Source organism: Mastomys coucha, unplaced genomic scaffold (genome assembly GCF_008632895.1).
Source record: "Mastomys coucha isolate ucsf_1 unplaced genomic scaffold, UCSF_Mcou_1 pScaffold5, whole genome shotgun sequence".
Lineage (NCBI taxonomy): Eukaryota > Metazoa > Chordata > Mammalia > Rodentia > Muridae > Mastomys > Mastomys coucha.
This window is the reverse complement of record NW_022196911.1, coordinates 52114049-52137831: the sequence shown is the minus strand read 5'-3', so window position 1 is coordinate 52137831 and position 23783 is coordinate 52114049. Positions and strand designations below refer to the sequence as shown.

General features: G+C 44.4%; 1 protein-coding gene and 1 pseudogene across 4 annotated transcripts in view; both read right to left on the bottom strand.

The window, feature by feature from the left end:
• Gria1 (glutamate ionotropic receptor AMPA type subunit 1) overlaps nt 1–23783 on the bottom strand; it is a 319984-nt gene that overhangs the window by 241544 nt on the left and 54657 nt on the right. The window lies entirely within an intron of this gene.
• LOC116078449 lies at nt 3289–5117 on the bottom strand (annotated as a pseudogene). Its single transcript, XR_004113550.1, has one exon. The product of XR_004113550.1 is annotated as a D-3-phosphoglycerate dehydrogenase pseudogene (transcript).

Sequence of the window (23783 nt, the reverse complement as noted above, 5' to 3'; positions counted from 1 at the left end):
CACACACACACACACACACACACACACACACACACGAGATTAAGGAAGAAAATTTTGTCTCACTTTTTGATGATGGCAAAATTCTAGTCTCTCTCTCTCTTTCTCACACACACAGACACATAAAAACACAGACACGCACACAAGAGAGACAAGGAAGTAAATTTTGTCTCATTGTTTGATGATGGTAATTCTAATCACACACACACATACACACACTAGAGATCAAGGAAGTAAATTTTGTCTCACTATTTGATGATGGCAATTCTAGTCTCTCTCTCTCTCCTTCTCCCTCTCTCTCTCTCTCTCTCTATCTCTCTCTCTCTCTCTCTCTCACACACACACACACACAAGATCAAGGAAGTAAATTTTGTCTCACTATTTGATGATGGTAATTCTAGTCACACATGGTAGTTGCCCATGTCTTCCTGCTTCCTAGATAGTAGTAGCCTAGGAGCTGAGGGTGTTTGAGCTGCTAAGAAAAAAAAATGAGAGTCTCGGCTTTGGAGTGCTGGGAGGTCAACTCAAGCCTTTGGCCCTATTGTACATTCCCAAAAGACCACAAAGTTACCAGAGGATGCTGAGATTTTGCTTTTGCTGGAGTACTGGTGTAAAAGCTGGGAGCCACATGTGTGGATTTACTGGACTGTAGCAAAGAAGGGCCTTTCAAGGAACTATATGTGTTACACTCAGTAATCCTCTCTTGGGTACCAGATGGTAAATAGTTGAAATTCTATAAGTTGGTTCCCACACTCTTCAGTGAACAAGAACAGCTCAGTCTGGGGTCACATGTGAATGATGTCACCATGTTTAATCATAGAGGATTTTAAGCCTTGTGGTCTATCCATCTGAAATGCTGGGCCACCGAGGGCACAACAGTCTTTTGGTTGATGTGAGAGACAGAATAATGAGTGTGCTCTCACTCTGGAGTGTGTAAGTTAATGGCTGTGCTTGCTGCTTTAAATGGCAACATTTAAACGTCAGCATCATAGTGCCCATTTTAACATTCAGTTTGTGTCTTGCGTGAAAGATTCATACACCCAAGTTTCCTTTAGCGGTCCACCAGGCTGGCTGACATTCTAGCCTGCCAATTTCTAAGCTTACCTTCATACTGAGACCAATCAACTCCTTTCTGCCCTGAGCTTCCCATGGCAACAGGCTCGTGTCCAGCAGCGCCTGCCTGGCCCTGGCATTGTAATAGTCAGTGTCCAGAGAAAAGAACTATGATATGGGGTGAGTCCTGCGGGCTATAGGGAAGAGCACGATAACAATAAAGCACAGTAATTTCCAGAGAGCAACAGCACTGCCATCTTCAAACTGTAAACATTAAAAATGATAATACATAATGTACAGATTATACAGTGGTGTGTAACTGTCACATTAGTGGTACAAATTTTCAAAACTGGTGAGTCTCAGATTTCTCTTCTGTCATAGAATTTTCTTATGGGGCATGTGACAGGGCTATTACTGCACGGGTGGGCATGGGTACAAGCAAACCAGAGGTTATCCTTGGGAGTAGTTCCTCGGGCACTGCCTATCTTTTCATTCATTCATTCATTCATTCATTCATTTATTTTTGAGTTATTGTCTCTCACTATTCTGGATCTCACTGATTTAGCAAGGTTTTCTGGCAAATGAGGTCCAGAGACTGCCCTTGTCTTTACCTACCCAGAGCAAGGACCATATACATTCTCTGTCTCACATGGATTTTGCATGGGTGCTGGGAATTGGACTCAGGTGCTCATGCTTAGGTGACAGGTACTTCTTGCCTGGCAAGCACTTTCCTGAGTAAGCCATAACTTGGCTATGTATGTTTAATGACACTCATCAGGGATATTCCTTGGCTTTTGAGAACCCAGATCGGGGCAGCAGAATGGGAAGATTTTGTGATAATTCAAGCATTTATTCAATGTTTCCTTATTTTGTAATTGTGTTTGTTTACTTATTTCTGAGGCAGAACATCAATGTTTGACCCTGGAAGAACGGGTCTTCCTGCCTCATCCTCCTGAATGAAAGTTCTGAGATCCTTGCCCACCCACCATTGCTTTGGTTTTTCAAGTTGCTTGTCACAGTTATAGGGAGATCCCCCTCAATGGTTACAAAATGGGAAATGTTGCCCCTATTCTACACCTTTCCACATTATACACAGTGAGATGGATGCATGGGGGTGGTGAGGTGGCTCTGGAGTCAAGAGCACCTAGTGCTCTTGTAGAGGATCCAAGTTCAATTTCAAACACCTAAGTCAAGTGGCTCCTCACCACCACCTTTAACTCCAGTTCCAGGGAATCTGATGCCTCTGCTCTCCAGGACACCTACACTCAAGCACTCATGTGTGCATTACTATATACATGTTCTCCCTTCCTCCCCCCTCTCTCTCATACACATAAGTGAAAATGAAATAAAACTGAAGAAAAACATTTGTTGCTACTCTGTGGTGAGAAACAGATACACCACCATTAAGGGAAAAATTCCTGGGTGTCACAACCTCGGTGACCTCATTTACAATGAAACGCATGAGTGTCTCCTTAGAAACTTTTCAGAAATCTGGTGTAGATTCCTGCTTTAGCCAGTTCTTAGGCTGCAGCATTTGCTTCCTAAGGAAATGAGCAAGATAGACAAGGGCATTTAACTGCATAGCTCACCTCTTTACAGTGGCATCAGAATCACCTGAGTGATTATGTTGTTCCTGATTGCTACTCCCCAGGCCCCACTCCAGATCAGAATCCATGAACACACAGCCTAGGAATGGACATAAACCAGACTCTTGGGGATCCCTCCACTCTCTCTATCCCTTTAAGAAACGGGAACCTGGGAGAAGGAGCTCGCCATAGTCAGCCTTTTAGCTCAGAGAAATGGCCAGCCTGAAGGGAAATTTCCAGCCCAGGAAATGTTTCTTCATTGTCTCTCCAACTTCAGGCCTCAAATTAAAAAATCATTGAGAGAGTTGCCGCCTCAGTTCACTCATATAACTGGGTAGTTAGGCCTGGCTGGCTCCTTCATTCCACCTGCAAAGAGGCTGCATCATGACTTAGGATGGAAGCAAACAACAGCTCTCTCCGGGTTGCCCACCACTTATATAGACAGATGGAGCTGTTTCTCCCAGTGTATGGGCTGCTCTATTTCATAGTTATGTGACCTTAAGCCATGGCTGGAGGAGGATGCATAAAGATCTACTTTCCAATCCACAGTCTACCTACCACAACACACAAAGGGAGAGTCCCTTGGGTACCACCAGGTGAAATGGTGCTCTGTTAACCCGAGACCCAATCCTTTCTTTTTTTTTTTTTGGAGTTAAGATTCTTTACTAGATATTAGTTCAGGCAGATGCCCTGGTTCTGCTATCCCCTCTCCCTATAGGTCACAGTGAGCGGGGGTGGGGGGAGTGGGTTCTTCAGAAGAACCTGAGGCGCTGGGACCGCTGAGCTCCAGGGTCAGAAGCAGAACTGGAAAGCCTCGGATACATGCTGCTTCCATGCTTCCAGGCTGGGCAGCAGGGAGGAGAGGCCCATGACGTGCCAGGTCTCTCCATCAGATACCTTGGAGGTTTGGTAGGACAGCAGCTGTACACCCGCCTCTGCCAGGAGGCCAATCATAGTGGGCAGCATTACAGGGTCGGAGGGCTGGGCCCGGAACATGAGCAGCGGTTGGCCCCTGCGTAGTGGCACCTCTGGCCTAAAGACAGCTCCGTTGAGCACCTGCAGCATTGGTGTGGTGCCCTGGACCAAGCCCACAGCTTGGTAAGGAGCACCTGCCAGGGCCACAGTCAGGAGGCATTCCCCACTGCCCTGCTCCCCTGGGACCCCAGGGCTGTGGGATGTGGTGACATTGAGGCCAGCCTCTTTCACCAGTAGCTTAGCGTTCACCAAGTTCACGTCTGCCTGCTTCGATGCTTCTCTCAGAAGGCCGACAATGACTGCAGGGCTCAGGCAGGTCCCGGCATTCTTCAGAGATGTTCCTTGTGTAACAACCTGGATGGTCCCTTTCGGGGAGCCAGCCCAGGCATGCATCAGCGTGCCCAATGCTTCTGCCAGACCAATCCAAGGTTTGGTGTGTGGAGAGAAGGCACTGGTAAGGGCCTGAGCATTTACGACCCCTGTTACAGATTTCCCCTTCACCATGTCCACAAATTGGACTGCGATTTCCTCCCCACAGCGGCTCTGGGCCTCCTTGGTGCTGGCACCCAGGTGGGGACAACTGATGACATTCTCGTGGTCCACTAAGGCCCGGTCTCGTGGTGGCTCTTCTGTAAACACATCCAGTGCAGCCCCAGCACACTGACCAGACTGCAGGGCTCGAAGCAGGGCACCTTCATCCACAATGCCTCCTCGAGCACAGTTCACCACTCGCACGCCTTTCTTGCATTGGGCAAAGGTGCTGTCATTCAGCAAGCCTGTGGTGGAGGGCAGGAGTGGGGTATGGACAGTTATGAAATCACAGAGAGGCCAGATCTCCTCCGGTGGCAGTTGCTGAACACCAAAGGAGGCCGCGACTTCAGGAGAAATGATGGGGTCATAGCCTATAGTCTTCATTCCAAAAGACTGCATTCGGGTGGCCACCTCTCTTCCGATTCTGCCTAGGCCAAGAATTCCCAGTGTCTTCCCATTCAGTTCAGTCCCCATGAACTTCTTCCGGTCCCATTTGCCATCTTTCATCGAAGCTGTCGCCTGGGGAATCTGCCTGGCCAGGCACATGATCATCCCACAGGTGAGTTCCGCAGCACTGAGGCTGTTTCCGTTGGGGGTGTTCATGACGAGGATGCCCTTCCTCGTGGCAGCCTCCAGATCCACATTGTCCACGCCTGTACCAGCCCTACCCACCACTTGGAGCTTCTCTGCTGCGTTGATGACATCAGCAGTGACCTTAGTAGCCGACCGGACAATAAGGCCTTCACAGTCCTGGAGTTCAGCTATCAGCTCCTCCTTGCTCAAGTTCTGCTTCTCCACCACCTGCAGCCCTCCATCTTGCAGGATTTTCCGGCCGCATGGGTCCAGGCTGTCACTGATGAGTACTTTGCGCAGATTTGCGAAGGCCATTGCTAGAGCCAGGCCTTAGAATCAGTTGCTCTGGGTGGGCAGAAGCACTTAGTTCAAGAAACTGCAGGCAGGGCTGGCTCCGGTGACTGGGCCACCCAATCCTTTCTAACGGCTGTGATGTTTCGTGGGAAACTGAGTACATGAGGGTGGGGTTACTACTTTCTTATAGAAATATCATTGATTTCATTTGTGTTTTTTAAAGTAAATACTAGGACTGGAGAGACAGATCAATCAGCAGTGCTTATCATACAAGCAGTGGGATCTGAACTCAATCCCCAACCATCATATTAAAAAAAAAAAAAAAGCCAGGTATGGTGGCATGTCCTTGTGATCCTAGCTCTGTGGAAGCAGAGACGGGCCATATTGCCCGGAGCTCACTGGGCAGACTGAGTAGCCTAGTTGTCAAGGTCCAGGCTAGTGAGACACCCTGTCTCCAAAGACTAGGTGGGTAGTGCCTGACACTTATAGGTAGAACATGTGAGGTTGAACTGGAAACCCCACAGGCAGGTGAGACCACTTTCCCTCCACCCCTACACAAGTAAATTACAAACGTGACTAATTCCTTCTAAGCTTATATATTCATCAAGGGAAGCATTCTTCCCACAGTCCTTGAAGATAATGAATCAGACATGGCCAGAAGCTCTCTGACTTTGCTATGCAAACTGTGAGAGCAATAGCACGAGATAGGTAAGAAACCCCATTGCTCACCCACTAAATCAGAATCTGCACCTCATGAAGATCCCCACATGGTCTGTAGGCACAAGAAGATCTGAGGAGTTTTTGTTAAGGTCCCAGTTCTAAACATACCTGTACAGACAACCTAAGGAATTAAGAAAGAAACACCAGTGGGCCCTAGACAGCCTTCCTTAGGTTGGCACTGGGATTGGTCTCGGTATGAGGGCGTGTTGAAGCTGCTGGTGATTTCTGTGTATACTACTATCTGTTAAAGGGCTTTTCTTTTGTTTCCTTGCAGTGCTTGATCTAGAACTCGGGGCCTTCGCATGTGCTAAGTGGTCTACCGTGAACCTACATCCCCAGTCACCCCAGTAGTGTTTGGAATGCCTGTGAGAGAAAGCTAGAAATAAGCCTAGCATATGATCCAGTTGGGCTATTTCTAAAGGATCTGTCCTGCTACAGAGATACTTTCTCATCCATGTTCACTGATGCTCTATTCACAATAGTCAGGAAGTAGAAACAGCCTAGATACATATCCCTCAACTGAGAAGTGGCTAATGAAAATATGGTACCTGTACACAGTGGAATAGTATCCAGCCTCAAGGGAAAGTGAATTTCTAGGGTAAATGGATGAAGATAGAGACAATCTTTCTGAGAAAGGTCACCCAGTGTCAGGTTGACACATGTTTTCCTCTCATACGTGGATGCTAATTTAGATTCTTTAGGTAACATGTGTTTATGCTGGCATGGAGACTTGCAGGGGCCATTGAGATGGGTGGATTTCAAGGAACACAGGGCAAAACATATATGGAAGAGAGGAAAGGGAGGGTAAAAGGAACAGGCTGAGGGATATGCCATAAGGGAGGGAGGGCAGGATAGAGGAGGGGGATGGGGAGCGGTAACTATCACTGAGACCCAGGGAGAAAGCCTTATGGAGACATACTCCTGTAGAAGCTCTTTAAGATACCTACCTCTATGTGTACACAGGTAAAAGATGTTTAATAGAGTTACCCTATGAAGGGAACGACACCTCTCCCAGACACCACAGAAAAATTCCCTTTCAGGTATGGGTTACTAGTTTTTGAAATATCAGTGTGTTCCCATAGACTCCCAAATATAACAGGCTGTGGCTACTGCTTTTGATCATCCTCCAGAACTCGGTGGCAAGACCCAGTTGAAGATACAACATACTATTTCACAGGAAATGAAAAAAAAATTCTGGCTGGTCTTAATCTAGAGGCTTCATCTTTACTGGTTAGTTTTCATAGTTCTAGAAGGCTCTAGGCAACCTGCTGGGAGAGAAGCCATCATCTGTCTTACCCAAATGTGAACCCTGAGAGCTATAGTAACAGCTGTCCTGGCAAGACACGTCCACTGGTGCAGCCATGGCACAGATATTATGGGAGTATCTAACCACTCCACTCATCCCTGGTACCATTGACCAGGCCAAAACCCTGTGGCTGACTAGGCCACAAGGGAGAAGGTAATACTATTATTCTCCTAAAATGTACAGTGTTTAAGTTGTCCTCTAAGTTCTTATCTTCATACCATAGATTAGCACATTTTACAGAGGATGAGGATTAATAAAGCGCCACATCTAGTCAGTATGTGGATAATAAGGGACCATGGAGTGCTTAGCTCTAAATGGGACATCAATATCCCACTCTTCCTTCCCAAAGGCTTGGGGTCATCACAGAAATGAGAATAGAAAGATCCTAAGAGCCAGAGGAAGTGGGCACCGACCCTTGAAGTAGTAGTTTTTGAACGTGGCAGGGCTATTGCACAAATGAACTTACCATGGCTGCAACTGCATACACAAAACCTGCATAAGATTGGGCCAACCTAAATCCAAGCATGGACAGGGGTGGAGCTCATGAGTCCCACTTTTAGCTGAACAGCTACTGGCAATAGACAGCTGTCAGGGGCAGGAGAGTTAGGTTGTTTTTTTTTTTTTTTTTCAGGTCCCTTAGAGGGTACCCATGCTCAATGTAGATGCCCCTATACCCATCTGCATACAGCAGTACTAAGAAGACCCAGTGGATTTTAAAAATAGAGCACATAGAATTGGGAGGGAAAAGTGATGGGGACATGGGAGAGGGTCTGGGGGTGAGGGAATTGAGGCTGAATTTGATCAAAACACATCATATGTATGCATGAAATTCTCAGTTTCAAAATAAGGAAAGAATGGGACTGGAGAGGTGGCTCAGAGGTTAAGAGATCTGACTGCTCTTCCAGAGGTCCTGAGTTCAATTCCCAGCAACCACAAGGTGGCTCACAACCATCTGTAATGGGATGCAATGCCCTCTTCTGGTGTGTCTGAAGACAGCTACAGTGTACTTATATACATAAAAAATAAATAAAATAATTTTTTTTAAAAAAGAAGGAAGGTAGAAAGACAGACAGACAGGTAGGCAGACAGACAGATAGAAAGTAGTCATTGCTCTAAGGCAATTCTTTGGCTCCAAATTTATAGATTTTGGAACTGTTAAGGATAACAAGTGTTCTTCCAGCATGTATAGAGGCCAGCAGGTGATGTGAGTGAGTCCCACTGGTCACCGCATTGTCAGTGCAGGATGTCAGCCTTCTGTGAAGGTGCACACACTGGCCCTGCCTGTCTTCAGCATGGCCTTTGACGACAGGAGCCAGTGCTGACACTTCTTTTGACTTTGTTTTCTTATGAAGATGAAGCTAGAAAGCCTAAATGTGTGTGTGTGTGTGTGTGTGTGTTTGTGTGTGTGTGTGTGTGTTTATGTTAGGGGTGTTTGTGTGTGCATATGTGTGTTTAGAGGTCAGAGGTTAACCTCAAATGTCACTCATCATGTAATGTCCTTCTTAGTTTTTGAAAAAGGAAAAAGGTCTCTCACTGGGACCTGGGGCTAGACGGGCTGGCCAGTGAGCTGGCGTACATGTGAGCTCTGCCTCCACAGTACTGAAATTTCAAGTGTGTCCAGCTTGTTACAAGGGGTCTGGAGACCAAACTTGAGTCCTGATGCTTGAAAGGTGGGTACTTGGTCAACTTAGCCATCTCCCCAGCTTGGAAACCTCAATTTTTAATATAAAGTCTCTGTCTCTGTCTGTGTGTCTTCTGTCTGTCTGTTGGTTTCTGTCTCTCTTCTCCTCTGTCTATGCAATGCTAGTCATAAACTCAAATTTCTTTTTCTTTTTCTTTTCTTTCTTTCTTTCTTTTCTTTCTTTCTCTCTCTCTCTCTCTCTCTCTCTCTCTCTCTCTTTCTTTCTTTCTTTCTTTCTTTCTTTCTTTCTTTCTTTCTTTCTTTCAAATCACACAGAATGAATATGGTCCTGGAACACAGAAGACTAGTTTGAGATATCTCACAGAGAGACAGTAGAAAGAAAATCTCCCTCATTCCCCAAATGCTGAGCACAATTCCCAAGTGACTCCTGAGAAGGCCAGTGAGGGGATGTTAGCCTTGTGGCCTGAAGGAATCAGGATGTCTGCAGCTCTCTGACTCTCAAAGAAGAAACAGACTCAAATGCATGATGACTGAGGGAAGATGACACCAGGCATGATGGGGATCAGCCATGTCTTAAAGAACATTCAAAAATCAGATTACAGGGGATACAATGAAGCAAGATGGGCCAGGAGCTATGGCATAGGAGGCAGGTGACACAGAGGAAGTATAGCTCTATGAAACATCGCTGTAATCTACAAAAGGTAAGGGTGGTTCCTGGTGGCAATAGGCTCTGGATAATGTAGAGAGTGCTGCGGGGAGAAACCATATTCTCAGATTTCTTCTAACAGCTCAGACAACCCATGTCAGATGTCACAGCAGGCATCTGGGTGAGTTTGCACAGGTATCTCTTCTCTTCCACTAATTGAAGCTCCAGCCAGCCCAGGGTCTTAAAGAACACAGGGAAAGGTCATTGTCAAAGCATCAACAGCAAGAGTGATCACACTGAGGGAGCACTAAGGACATCAGGTGGTAGAAGAAAAGGAATAGCCCCTTAGGAAACTAGACTTCATTAGTGAGAGAGAGAAAAAAAGAGACTATAAAAAGACCCAATCTACTTCTAGTGGCTGATATGATATTAGCTCATTCTGATAACATCCTTACACATCTCTAATGAGACCAGAAGCTATACACGGACAAGTGAAATTGACACACACACTTGTAGGGCAAGATTCTCAAGGCTACAAAAGAGTAGGGGTTGAAAGGGTCAATGTTGTGTCTCCCATTTGTCCAACTCTATGAACGGCTTAGGACTGAAATGAAACACACTAAACACATACACTGTTCTGGAACAATTATCAAAAGTACTATAAAAATAACACACTTGCACAATGTGAAGCAGAGGTTTTCTGGACCATGGTGGTTTCTAAAGTAGTCATAGCAACATCACTTGAGAGTTGCTAAGAGGGAGGTGAAAAGTCCTGTGTTCTACCCTAGAGATAGTTAATCTTTTTTTTTGTTTGTTTGTTAGGGTTTTTTTTTTTTTTTTTTTTTTTTTTTTTTTTTTTTTTTTTTTTGAGACAAGGTTTCTCTGTGTAGCCCTGGCTGTCCTGGAACTCACTCTGTAGACCAGGTTGGCCTCGAACGCAGAAATCCACCTGCCTCTGCCTTACAAGTGCTGGGATTAAAGGCGCATGCCACCACTGCCTGGCTGAGATGGTTAATCTTGCTCATCAACTTGATGAGATATAAAATCAGCATGGAAAGAGACCTCTGAGCCTGTTTGTCTGTGAGGAGGTTCTACATTGAATTAGTTAAGGTAGGTTCACCCTTAATGTGGGTGCCACCATCCTATTGGCTAAGATCCTGGATTGATTGAAAGGCAAGGTGAGCTGAGCATCAGCATCCATTGCTCTCTGTTTCCTGATTGTGGATGGATTGTAGATGTGGACCAGCTTTCTCAGCCTACTACCACCATACCTTCCTCATCATGATGGGCTGAATCCCTCAACTAATAGCTAAACAAATCCTTCCCTTTTAAAGTTGCCTTTGCTGGGATTATTTTTTGTCCTAGGAACAGGGAAAGTGACTGATACAACCCTGTGCCTAGGATGCACAGCCTCTGGGGAAAGGACCCAGCAATGCATCCTTCTTAAGTACTCCAGATGACTCTTTCTGAGTGGATCCCCAGTGTACCCCTACAACCCTCTTGTATGAGCAGACTTCAATGTACAGTATTCATTTTATCTACTAAGGTAAACTTTTCAGCCTAAAGACAGATTTTGTAACAATGTAAAGGCACTGGGCTTCGGGGATAATTTTTAGTTTCTGTAAACACAGAAACTACATTTTTTTATTTAATTGTTTATAATAATTGTTTTTATTTTGTTTTTGTTTTTATTTCTGTTTTTGTTTTAGTTTTTGAGAAAGGGTCTTATGTTGTTCAAGCTGACTTGGGATTAACTATGAAACCAAAGGTGACTTTTAACTGATCCTCCTACTCTCCCCACCTATCAAGGATGGAAATCACAAGTACCGGCCCATCATTTTCTGGAATCTTACAGGGGATTATTTACATCTTTTAGCTGAGGATGACCTTGAACTCCTGACCCTCCCCACCTCTACTTTGCCAGTGCAGGGGATAAAAGCATGCACCATCATGTGTTGCTTATTGGGTGCTGGAGGTCCTCACACTAAGTAGGCAAGCACTCCACCAACTGAGCCATATCTCCAGCTTCCTACTTAAGAGTTGGGAAATCAAAACATAGGCAGAGAGCAGACTCTCAGTTCTGCAGAAAGCCACTGAGGTCAGGTTAAAAAAAGCATACTAGCGTGACCTTGCAAAGCATTCCCTACATCATAAATACCACAGCTGTGGAAGGAACAACTAATGTTTTAGGAATTTATAGATCACCTAGATCATCCTCCATTCAGGGAATGATTTACCAAGCAATTTTTTTCCTGGAAATTACCTAAAGAGGGGGTTAGATTTATTTATTTTCTTCTGTGAACACCTGAGTCCATTCTTTGCCATTCTCTGTCCACTGAATATTGTTGCCCTGAGTTCTTGGTAACTTTGGATTTCTAGTCCACAGCAAGCCCAGTTCACCTTGACCTAAGTCCAAGAGCGTCACTTCTTGGCTCTAATCTGCTTCTGTTGTGGTTCTAAGCCAGTCCTTCTGTTGCTGTTGCTTGAATGGATGGCTTCATTTTTTTTTTCCTAATGAAATCTCAATAGTGACTGCTATCTTTGGAAAAAAATCTCACTTCTGCTTGCTCCTGGAGGTGGCAGGGAAGTCTCAAGGACCCACAAGTAATAATGTTTCTGTATTTGGTGGTGCTGAACTTCAAATCAGAAAATCAACTCAGGGAGCCTAATCGCTCATATATCAAACCACTGGGTGCACCTGCTGCTAAAAGTTGAGCAGGGCCATTGATATGTCCTGCCTCATGACCCAGCCTGACCAAGGGAACCAGGTGGCAACATGGTTTTAAATGGAAACAATTTATTGATATGTATCCCATCTTATATGTGTGTGTACCTGTTTGCATGTGTGTGGGGGGGTGGGGTGGGGAAGGTTTATCTTGGATCAATCCTTAACCTTATTCATTGAGGCAGGGCCTCTTAGTTAAACCCAGAGCACATGGATATGGCAATTTTTGCTAGCTAGCTTATTCTGAGAAGTCTATGTTGCTACTTCCTCAGGTGGAAATGACAGGAGGCACCATGCTCACCCAACATTTTACATGGGTTCTGGGGACTTTAACTTCAGTCTTCATGCTAAAAAGGCAAGCCCTGAATTAGAGATCCTTGGGTCTTCTTCAGTCTAAATGTCACCCTGTGGAGCTTTGAGATGATATATTATTTTCTCACTATTGCTTTACAAATACACAGATTTTCCAAATATCCAAGAACAATATGTTCTTTCATACATTTTAATATATTCTATCCATGACCACCACACAGTTATTTTTGCTTTTGTGGGTGTGTCTGGATTGGATATGTTACCGTAATCCAATCTCTGAGGTATGCAGTGGATATTAGATATTAGAAAATGAGACACAGGATTGAATTAATTACCCTTCTTGATATAACAAACTACCCAACAAAGGCAACTTAAAGAATGATGAGTTTACTTTGACACAGAGTTTGAGCCTATAATCTGCCAAGGCTGGAGGTACAGGGCAGGAACTTGAGGTGACTGGTCACACTGTGCCTTCAGTCAAGAGGCAGAGAGTCATGAATGCAAGTGCTCAGCTCACTTGTTACTTCTTATTCAGTGAGGACCCCAGCCCATGGAATGGTGCCGCCCATATTTAGGGTGTTTTTTTTTTTTCTCCAAGGTCCTAGTTTAGAAACCTCATGAACATGCCAGAGGCTTGTTGCCATAGTGATTTTAAATCTCATTGAGTTGACACTTCAGATCACCCATCATCCAAACCATGATCTGTCTTATAAAACAATGAAAACAACATATAAATGTCAGGTCTAAAGTGATATATGCCAAAATGTGGGCAGAGTTATCTCAGGGCTGTGCAGTGATGGGCAGTTGTAGTCCCCTTCCTTATCTATTTTTTTTTTCGAGACAGGGTTTCTCTGTGTAGCCCTCCTGGAACTCACTCTGTAGACCAGGTTGGCCTCGAACTCAGAAATCTGCCAGCCTCTGCCTCCCAAGTGCTGGGATTTAAGGCACATGCCACCACTGCCCAGCTCCTTTCTTGTCTAGTAATAAATATGTTAGACCTGCATGGAGATAATCTCAGAGTCCTGTACTAACTAACATTCTCTTATTAACCACATGTTAGTTTCCCAGCATAAACATATACAACCAGCTTAACTTATAAGGATTCTGCCTTCTTAGTAGAGGTTTCTTTATTTTTATGTATATATGTATGTATCTATGTGTGTTGCATATGTGCAAGAGCCTGCTGAGGCTGGAAGAGGGTATCAGAATCTCCTGGAGCTGGAGACGGAGGCAGGAGCATTGATGAGCCACCTGACATGGGAGTTGGGGACTGAACACAGGTCCTTTGGTAGAGAGGCAAAGCCATTAACCACTGGGTCATTTCTCAGCCCCAGGATACTGTTTCTAGTAATAATTGCACACAGATTGAATACATAACCAACAACAGCCACCCATGATCCCGAAGTACCAGTTTTGCATGACAAATTGTAATTAGAAAGATTTGTGGATATATAGGCTATGGATGTAGCTTAATCTGGTTCCAAGTCTGCCTCTAGTTAATGTTGTGCATTGGCTGCGGGCATCTGTGGATCTCATACTACTTGTCAGAAAATGCCATTCACTTTGTGAACTCTAAATGTGAGGCTCCATCTCAGGAATATGCTTCACAGTCAAGGATTGTAAAACATGTGCGTGGGTGCCCTGGAGATGACTCAGTCAGGACACACTTGCCTTACAAGAATGAGGAACTGAGTTTAACCACCAGGACCCATATGAAGATAGCCAATGCTTGTAATCCCAGCACTGCCCAGACAAGGATAGGTGGAAGCCTGGGGCTCACTGGCTAGCCAGCAGAGATCAAACAGTGATCTCTAGGCCAATGAGAGATTGTCTTAGAATTTCTATTTCTATGAAGAGATATCATGACCATGGCAGCTTTTATAGAGAAAAACTTTTAACTGGGGCTGCCTTATAGGTTCAGAAGTTTAGTCCATTATTGTTATGGTGGGAAGCATATCAGTTCACACCCAGTGTGCACTGCATGGGAGAAGGAGCTGAGAGTTCTATGCCTGGATTGGCAGGCAGCAGGAAGGCAGAGAGAGCCACTGAGTCAGGCTTGAGCTTCAACTTCAAAACCCACCTCCAATGATACATTTCCTCCATCAAGGCCACACCAATCCAACAAGGTCATATGTCCTAAGCCTTTCAAATAATATCACTCCCTATGAGCCAGTGTGGACCATTTCATTCAAAGCACCACAGAGACCTTATCTAAAAAATGGTAGACAATGCTTTAGGAATTAGAAGGTTGTCCATTGAACTCCACATGCATGTGACTACACATGTACCTGCACATATGCATATATCTACCCACACACGTGAATTTTCTCTCTCTCTTTCTTTCTCAACAACAACAACAACTAAAGAGCAAAACCAGGTCTACGTAGTAAGATCTAACTCAATTGAGACAAAGAAAATGTCAAAATGGGGGGGAGGCACTCTAGAATGATCCAGGACTCACAAACTCATATTCGTGGGCTATTGCTGTAAAGTGGTTCTTCATTTGGCTTTTGTGGTCTGATATAATGTGACCATCCTTTATCGAAAGTCACAGGCATGTGTGCAGCTGAAGAATGAACTCAGACACTGACCGCCACAGTCTTGCTGAGGTTTCTATTGGGCTCTATACATAGCACGCAAGGAACAAAGACAGCAGACAAGTGATGTGTGCTGTTGTTGACAAAGGCTAGCAATAAAAAGGATATTAAAAAACAAAACAAAACAAAACAGTGCTCCACCAAATTGTGGCATAGAAGATTCCAAAAGCTAGAAAAATCATATTTTAAAGGAGCTTTGATTAGCCCTAAATGGGCTATCAGTGTACCGCTTGCCCATGACTCAGTGAGCATCAGGGAAAGGGGGAGGAGACATCCCAATGCCAGACATCCCATGGAGACAAGAGCTGTGGAATGCTCTGAACGTGGCATGGCTAGTGCACTCATGGACTCATTGAGGCTCTAGCTACATGCCCAAGGTCAAATCAGCAGTCTAGTAGGCAACACTGATGGGACCCAATGTGTCATATAAAAAAAGCAGGCAATGGAGGAAACATGAAGTCATGAAAGTTGAAGGAAGGTATAGTATTAGGAGGATATCTGGGAGTTATAGGGTTTTAGGGACATATACAATTAATGTATAGACATGACATTTTCAAAGAGTGAAAAAAGATGAAAAAATAAAACAAAATAAGGGGATTTTAGTGCTAATTATGTCTGATCTCCATTCAGTATAATGCAGACACATTGTGCCTTGGCACCTGGTTGAGAGTTTGAGAGCCAGCCCTCTGTGCATTATTTTGCTGCCCACTATCTCCTGGGTTGGTCAAAATGTGACAACATCTTTATTAAGATAATCCTGCATTCTTCCATAATTCTTGGATCAACAATAAAGCCTCACTGGGCCTTCTGTTTGGGGCTCTAAACTATGTTACAAGTATCCTGTCTCTGTTTATGCTTCTCATTAAATTTCCACCAAGGTGCTGGTGACCTATAATAATCACTGGATTTCTCCACTGATATGGAACTTTTAAGAAAAGCTGTTCACATCTTCTGACAAGGAAGCTAACAAAGTACTTATTAAATGAAAAGCACAGTACACATTACAGTTAGCTATGACATGGTGGTCAGTGCCTCCTGCCCAGTTGACTTTTCCAACCCTTCACTGGTACCCCCAATTATCTTTCTAGATGGAGAGCTGATTGTGTTAAACTTTTCTAATTAGAGGAAGTCAAAAGTTCTTTCCACTTTGGCAAATATCTCTTCAGTGCCTGACAATCTAAGAGTCTAAAATTCTATGAATCTGTCCTCACGCTCTGCTCACCAAGTTCAGCAACTGATAGCATTGTCATCTGAAGATGCATTTTCAGGAGTACAGGATTCTATCACCTGTATGAACATATATCTACCATCTTCATAGCCTCCCCCAGTAGGAAGGAGTTAGCAACAGAATTAGATATCTTTGAGGACAGTGATGAGGACCTATTTGCTGATAGTCAGAGGCATCACACATGAAACAGGTGTGAGCAAATTATGGTGAGGTTGACAGCTGCCTGGGATTATAAATAAAATTGTACTGGAACACAGCCAGGCCTGTTTATTTGTGGCTCCTTGCACTCCTTAACAGCAAAGCTCAGTATTTATGACAGAGATGGCATGGCTCTCAGAACCTGAAGCATTTGCTATGTATGTGACGCTAAGCTTAGTGTGCATGTGCCTTCTACATCTCTGGAGCCATAGACCAATCCAGAACCAAAGTAAATGGAACATCCTGATTCTTTCTGACATAGTCTTTACATATCTCCTTTGCTGATTCTGAAGTGGATAGAAAGCTATGATCTGTACCTGAATATAATTCTGCATGTCAGACTGCCACAGCATCTCAGTTACTTGATCTTCACTCTAACCTAAGAATAGTTAACATATACTTGACTTAAAACACAAGTGTCACTATGTATAATGCATACTCCTCAACCACTTTAAATAATTCTTACTTTTATTTTCCTACATCTGATGGAAGCCAGGTGTTCTCAACTATTACAACCAATCACTCTTTATTTTTTTAAACCTTTAAACACCGTGTTCAGCGAGGAGAACCCTAGAGTCATGATCCGTCTACAAGATGAATGCTGTTCTGAAGGCCTCTCCTCATGACTCTGCTTCTCTTGCTGTTGTCATTGTTTCCCAGGGAGTGGATCGGGAGTGGATTCCAATGGATTTGGAGTCTACTCAGAACGCCCAATGCCTTCTGCAAGGATGCGAGAGCCAAGGCTTGTTGGACAGAAACCCATACTCTATGTGAACACAGGTGGGACAGATGGGTAGCAGCCAGAAGACTGCAAGTCACAGAGGCAGTTCCTAGCAGGCGTGAGTGTAGAACTACAGTCTCCGGAGTCCATACTGTGAGCTTTCCCATCTATTATCCATTTTCTATTTCTGTTCTAAGAAAACACTATTTTTAGCTGTATCCTTTCCATTTCTTCTCCTTTGTCATCATATATTTTGATCACATGGCTGCAGCATCATTCTCTGAACCCCTTCCAGGTTTTTTCCATCTAGGTAACTACATTCCCCATCTTCTTTCTCAACTTGGTACCTTCCAGAGATCCCACCTTAGATGTGTGTAAATTTATTCCCAGTGAGTAACTTGTTAGATGATAGGCCCATGTCTTTGGATCCCCTACTCTCCAGAGTCATGAGGTAAATACCCTTCCATTGTTCATAATTTACCTAGTCTCTGGTATTTTATTATACCACCAGGAAAGGACTTGAGACACAAGAACTTAGAGAAATTAGCTCCAATGCCGTACAAGGTGCCTTGGCAAACATACTGGAAGAATTTGGAGGTAATTTAATACCCACTCTATGTTAACTGCTTATATCTGCTTAATTTTCCTATCAACCCAATGAGACACTTACTATTGCCACAGAGCGAGAAGATGGTAGAATTGCGGCTGTTATCCAACTCTGCCTGATTATAGCATCCTTCATCTTAATCATTATAAGGGGATCACATAATTTAGTGTGCAGGAGAGAAAATATTCATTGCTGAAAAGAAGAAGGGAGACTCCTGACAGACTGAGGGGAGGGGTATTCATGAAGCAAACCTTAGAAAGTAAAACTGCTGCTTGAGATTTCATAACGAGCAGTGGCTCAGCAAAGACTGAGCTCTGTCTCCATGTCTGATCCTGTTCACCCCATGTAAGCCCTGGATGTGGAAAATGGATACATCTCTTATCCCTGATGTCCAAGGGCTTAGACTCCACTCTGAATAAAGTGGAGATTTCACCCCAAAACAAATGGATGCCTTGTCGAGTGCTCTTAGCCATTGTCAAGCCATCCCCAGGGGATGTCACTCATGACATCTGAAGTAGGTCCGTGATCACAGTGAGATGACTCCTGGTCCTCTGAAATTCCTTCCAGAGGATGGAAGAACTGTGATCCAGGATGATTCTGCTGACATTTAGTAATGGCCAGGACCATGTTTGCAAGCTTCTCTGGAGGCACATGGTAAAGAATTCCCCCATGGGATTTTGACTTCTGGGGGGTTCTATCTTCTAGAGACAATTGTATGCTACTCTTCTGTTTAGAGCTACTTCCTGAACATCAGGCACCTGGAGGAGTCACTTCTGCTGAATGCTGATGGAGGAGGTTCAAATCCAAAGCTTATTTCTGGGTGGGAAGGATGGGGTCAATCTGAGGGATGGAGCAGATTGGGATGAGCAGAAGTCAGTAAAAGGAATCAAGCTGATATTTAGAGTTACACATGAGATGAATGGGCTCAGCTCTGGGCTCTGGCCTGGCAATTTGGTGGCACATTTTTGGTCCTGAATCAAGATTGGAGGTTATTGCTGTTATGATATGAATGTTCCCTTCAACATGAATATTGAAATTTAGTTGACACAAAGATGACATTAGGAGATAGTTAGCTATGAGTAGGCTAATGCCTTGACTGAGGTACTAAGATTTTCCACCTTCATCTTATTTGCCTTCCATGTTCTACCATGGGATAACTCAACATGAGAGCTCCTGCCAGATGTTATTGTCAAGCCTTTGGACTTCTTATTCTAAATACACTACCATTGTTTAAAATTTACCTAGTCTGTGGTATTTTGTTATAGTATCAGAAATGAAATGAGACACAAGCACTTAGAGAAATAAGCACTTAGAGAAATCAGCACTAACAATGTGCAAGGTACCATAGTAGGCATTTTGGGAAAACATAGAGATTTTAGCCCAGTTATCTCTGTGCTGCATTTCAAAGAGTTTCACATTGGTTTATGAGATTCTGTAATGTAGCTAAGAAGACCTAACCTATAAGGCTGAAACTATGAATGAATAAAGTAATACACGGATTTCCTGGCATGCCAGGAGTAAGCATTAGGCCCGTCCATCTTACTCACGGGGGACTTTCCAGACTTGAAGGAGGTCTTGATAGTGACCACAACAGACAGAGAGTGTGTGAGGTTTGGTGAAGGTTCAGTGGTCAGAAGAGGGAACCGCTGTCTGCTCAGCATAAATGTGGATTTCTGGAAGAGCTGTGGAGGGGGGTGATGCTGGATCTGGATATGGGAAAATGGAGGAAATGTTTGCTTATATTGATATAAAGTCATGCCATACTGGATGAAAATATCAAAGAGCATTGGGAATTAGGAGACAGGAAGCAGGGGGCGGGGCAGAGCCTGTTAAGGAAGGAGAATGTTGCCCGGTTACACATCTCATGTTTTGAACAAAATACCTAACAGAAGCAGCTTGAGCAAAGGAGGGTTTATTTTGCTCACTGTTCATGGCAGGGACAGCTTAGTGGCCATTCATGGTGGTAGGAGTAGCTCCCTTTGGTGGCAGCAGGAGCATGCATCAGCTTGCTTACCTCTGAGACTGGCTGGGAAACAGGGAGGTCAAGAGCAAGTAGGACCTGCCTAGAGTTCTGTTATCTTGTCCCTTCTGACCCTGCATCTGTCAACAAAGCCCTGTGCCCAAAAGGATCCATGACTTCTTAAAATCTCTTGAGCATCTGGGTACCCAAATTCTGAGCACATGAGCTTCTGGGGGGACATCTCACATCCAAACTATAACAGCCTCATTGTGGGACCTGCGGGTGGGAACTGTGATTTCTCCTTCCATTACATGAGACTTGGGGATTGAACTCAGACTTGGAAGCAAGCACTTTTATCTACTGAGCCACTTTGTCAGTCCACCACTTTCTTTAGAGAAAAAACAGGGTCTAGAGTCAGAGTCGGGATTCTGACTACTATGGTAGATGGTGTGGCATGGTTTGTTATATTTCAAAGCTTCCACTTATGAATGGTAAGTAGATCTGATATTTCTATCTCTTGGTACATTAAATGAATTAAGATGTAATTTTATTAAAAGGAGGATGTAAGAGAGTACACATAAATGACAAAGATGGCGTGGTGTGATGGCATGCTTTGAGCTCCTAAGTCCTTAGGAGGTAGAGTCAGGAAGGTTAAGTGTTCAAGTACAATGCTGGGTACATGTAGGTTCAAGACCAGCCTAAGATAACTATGATACCTTGCCCCCCCCCCAAAAAAAGATCCACGTGTGTATCTTGCCTCTGTAAACACACACATTTAAACACTGGTATGCATTCAGAGATGTCAGAGAATAGAGCCATTTCTGAGTAATGGCCCTAGGGAACCCCTATGGCCTTGACTCTCTCCTATCTATGACCCTTCCAATTGGGAAAACCAGCTTACCATTTCCTTGCTTTCCTGCCAAACTATATTCTACCACTACCAGGTCCACAGCAGGACTTTCTCCTGCCACCCATGGTCCTCACCTTTCACCAGCACAGAAAGCTACTATACCAGGCCAGAGCTTCTGGTTCTCTGCAGTTCCTTGCCTTGGCCCCCATTGCAACCCCTACAGGACCTTCTTGCCAACCAGCCTCCCTCTTGTGTGGCATTTTAAACTTCCCCCTTTCATCTAAGCACAGGGTTGGTGGGAGCTGGAGATGTTGGCTGAGGCTAGGTCAAACAAGCCTTATTCTTCCAGCTGTTATTAGAAACAAATAAAGCCTCCATTCATTCTTCCATTGGTTTCTGTCAGGCTACTGATAAAAGGCTCAGGATTGTGCTCCATTCCTAGCCCCCATCCCTGCATCCTCACCTTCAGCTTGCAATTCCCCCAGCTGAATGTGCACTTGGCTGCTGTGTTTATTTATCTGGAAGCCACAGAGTCTCTGGCTCTGACATGAAGGCCCTCAAGCTGTTATGAAGTCCCTTACCGAGACAATTACAAAGGCAGACTGCCACAGACTTAAAACACAATGCAATTTATTTCTGTGGATCACCTTTCACACCCCTGATATCTCAGACAAAGCCTAGCAGTTGCTTAGACACCAACGCAGGCAACCAGGAGTAGAGAGAAGATCATAGGATCCCAGGAGACTGTGGGTGTGTAATGCGGGGTTGGGGATTGGAGGGATGGGAGGGGTGGCAGGAGCATATTGGGAATGAAGAATGCTCCCTCAGCCTCACTTCATAGGTCCTTTGTTGGGCAGGTCTGCAGTGTTGGAAATCATTAGTCCTCCACTAGGCCCGGATTGGGAAGGTTGCAGTCTCGCGGCTGTTGCAGATCTCCACAGCTAGGGCTTTGCAATGCTTCTTACAGTTTTGGGGTGCACAGGAGAACATATATTTTTCCCATGCAGTTTATAAACATCAGAGACTGAATGAGGGGAACTTTATAATATATGCAAATGTCCTGATTTCCATTGTGCTGTGATTTATAATCCCAGAGTACCCTATTCACTAATCAGACTTATGGAACCTCTCTCTCTTTATAGTGGGTAGCATTTGGCGGGGGAGATGGCTGAGTGGGTAAAGGCATTTGCAGCAGAAGCCTGCTGACTTGTGTTCAATCTCCAGAACTCACATATTCAAGGAAAGAGCTGACTGTATAAAGTTTTTCCTCCCATCTCCACACCCATGCCTCGGCATGTGCTTATCCCGCTACATATCAAACTACACACAATCAGTACAAATGAATAGTATTAATTAGATGTTTGTGTACATGCACACATGTATGAGTCTAAGGTGAGGCAGGGGTTATGTACACATACCTATGTAAGTTAGGTTTATCTCAGGTGTTTTTCTTCTACATTGTTTTGGGTGTCAGCCTGTCTCACTTGCATGGGACTCAGCAACTATATCAGACTGGGCAGTCATCAAGCCCCAGAGATTTATCTATTTCTATTTCCCAGAGGCTAGTGTTATAAGCATATGCCACCATGCCTTTTTTTGTTTTGTAATTCTGGGGTTTGAACTCATGTCCTTTCACTTATAAGGCAAGCACTTTCCCAGCCAAGCCTCAGTTCCCCTTCAGTCATCAATTTACAGTCAAGGAAACAGGTTCAGAAAGAGCAACTACATCACCCAAAGTGGCCCTTAAGCACACTGACTATTAAAAATCCAGACAGTCTGATCTCAGGACCCATGAACCTTAACTGGAAAGGCGAGTTGTCTCATTGAAGATATCGACAGTATAGATGGGGGAGGGGAGGGGGATGGAATTGACTGCAAGTATGAAAGCTGTAGAAAAAAGCTGGCAGCTGCTTTCACCCGCAACCTCCAGTTAATTAAGAGGTGAGCAGAGGCAGGCTGGAAGGAATGGAGCAAAATGATCCTCAAATGGAAGCAAGCATAGAAGCAAAGGTTCTCCTCCAACATCATGTTAGTTCATGTTAGCTGAAATGTTTGTTCTCGGCCCCGAGGACTCCAACAGCTATTGCCAAAGTCACGGAGGAAAAAAATTAATGGATTCTATTCAACAGGCTTTGCTAGGGTGTCTGTTAGGTAGCATGCCCTGCACTCAGATGCCAGGGTTGGGGAAGGCTGGCAGGAGGGAGTAGTCAGGGTGGAGAAGAGGAGCAGATGGGAATGGGAAAGCCTTCCCCCTAGAGAGCTGTCAGTCTAATGGGGGAGACAGTCATGCATAGAAACACTGCTAATGTAGACAGTGAAGAACACAAAGGGAGGGAGGGAGTTCTAGGGTAGGGATGGCAGATCTGCCAAAGCTTATTGGTGGGAATTAGATCTAATTTTGACCCCAGGAGATGATTTAATGTCTTCCGTAGAGAGGGGCTGGGAGGGCAAAGAGAAGAGAACAGGATTGCTCTGCTGGCAAATTAAGTGGTTTCACTCAGTGGATGAAGTAGGAATATAGATGGGGGTTATCTACTGAGGATGTGAGTTTTGTGTAGAGTTCAGGGAAGGAGTATGTAAGGAAAAGAGAGACAGGGAAGGACCAGAGCATGCCAAGCCTTGAATGCATGTTACAGACCTTGGACACTGTCTTGATTAGGATTGCTATTGCTGTACTAAAACACCATTACCAACAGCAACTTGGGAAAGAAAGGATTTATTTGGTTTACTCTTCTGAATCGTGGTCTATCACTGAAGAAAGTCAGGGCAGAAACTCAAACAGGGCAGGAACCTGGAGGCAGGATCTGATACAGAGGCCATAGAGGAGTACTGGCTTGCCTCCTCATGCTTGCCCAGCCTGTTTTCTTATAGAAACCAGGGCTACCAGACCAGCAGTGTCTCCTTACACAGTAGGCTATGCCCTCACCCATCAATTACTCATTTTTAAAATGCTTTACATGCCGTCTACTTACAGCTGTATCTTCTGAAGTTATTTTTCTTTTCAGTTGAGGGTCCATCCTCTCAGATGGCTATAGCCTGTGTAACTAGCCAGAATAGAAGACATTATGTAGTGAATAAGGAGAAACTATAGGAGGTAGAAGGTCAAAAGATGACCCCCCTCTTCACTCTGAGACAGTCTTTTATTTGCTTGAACTCACCAACCAGTCTCTGCTGTACAGTGAGTCCCAGGATTTGCCTGTTTCTACCTCCTTGGAGCTGGGATTCCAGATACATGCTGCAAGTTCTGGGGTAGAACTCAGGG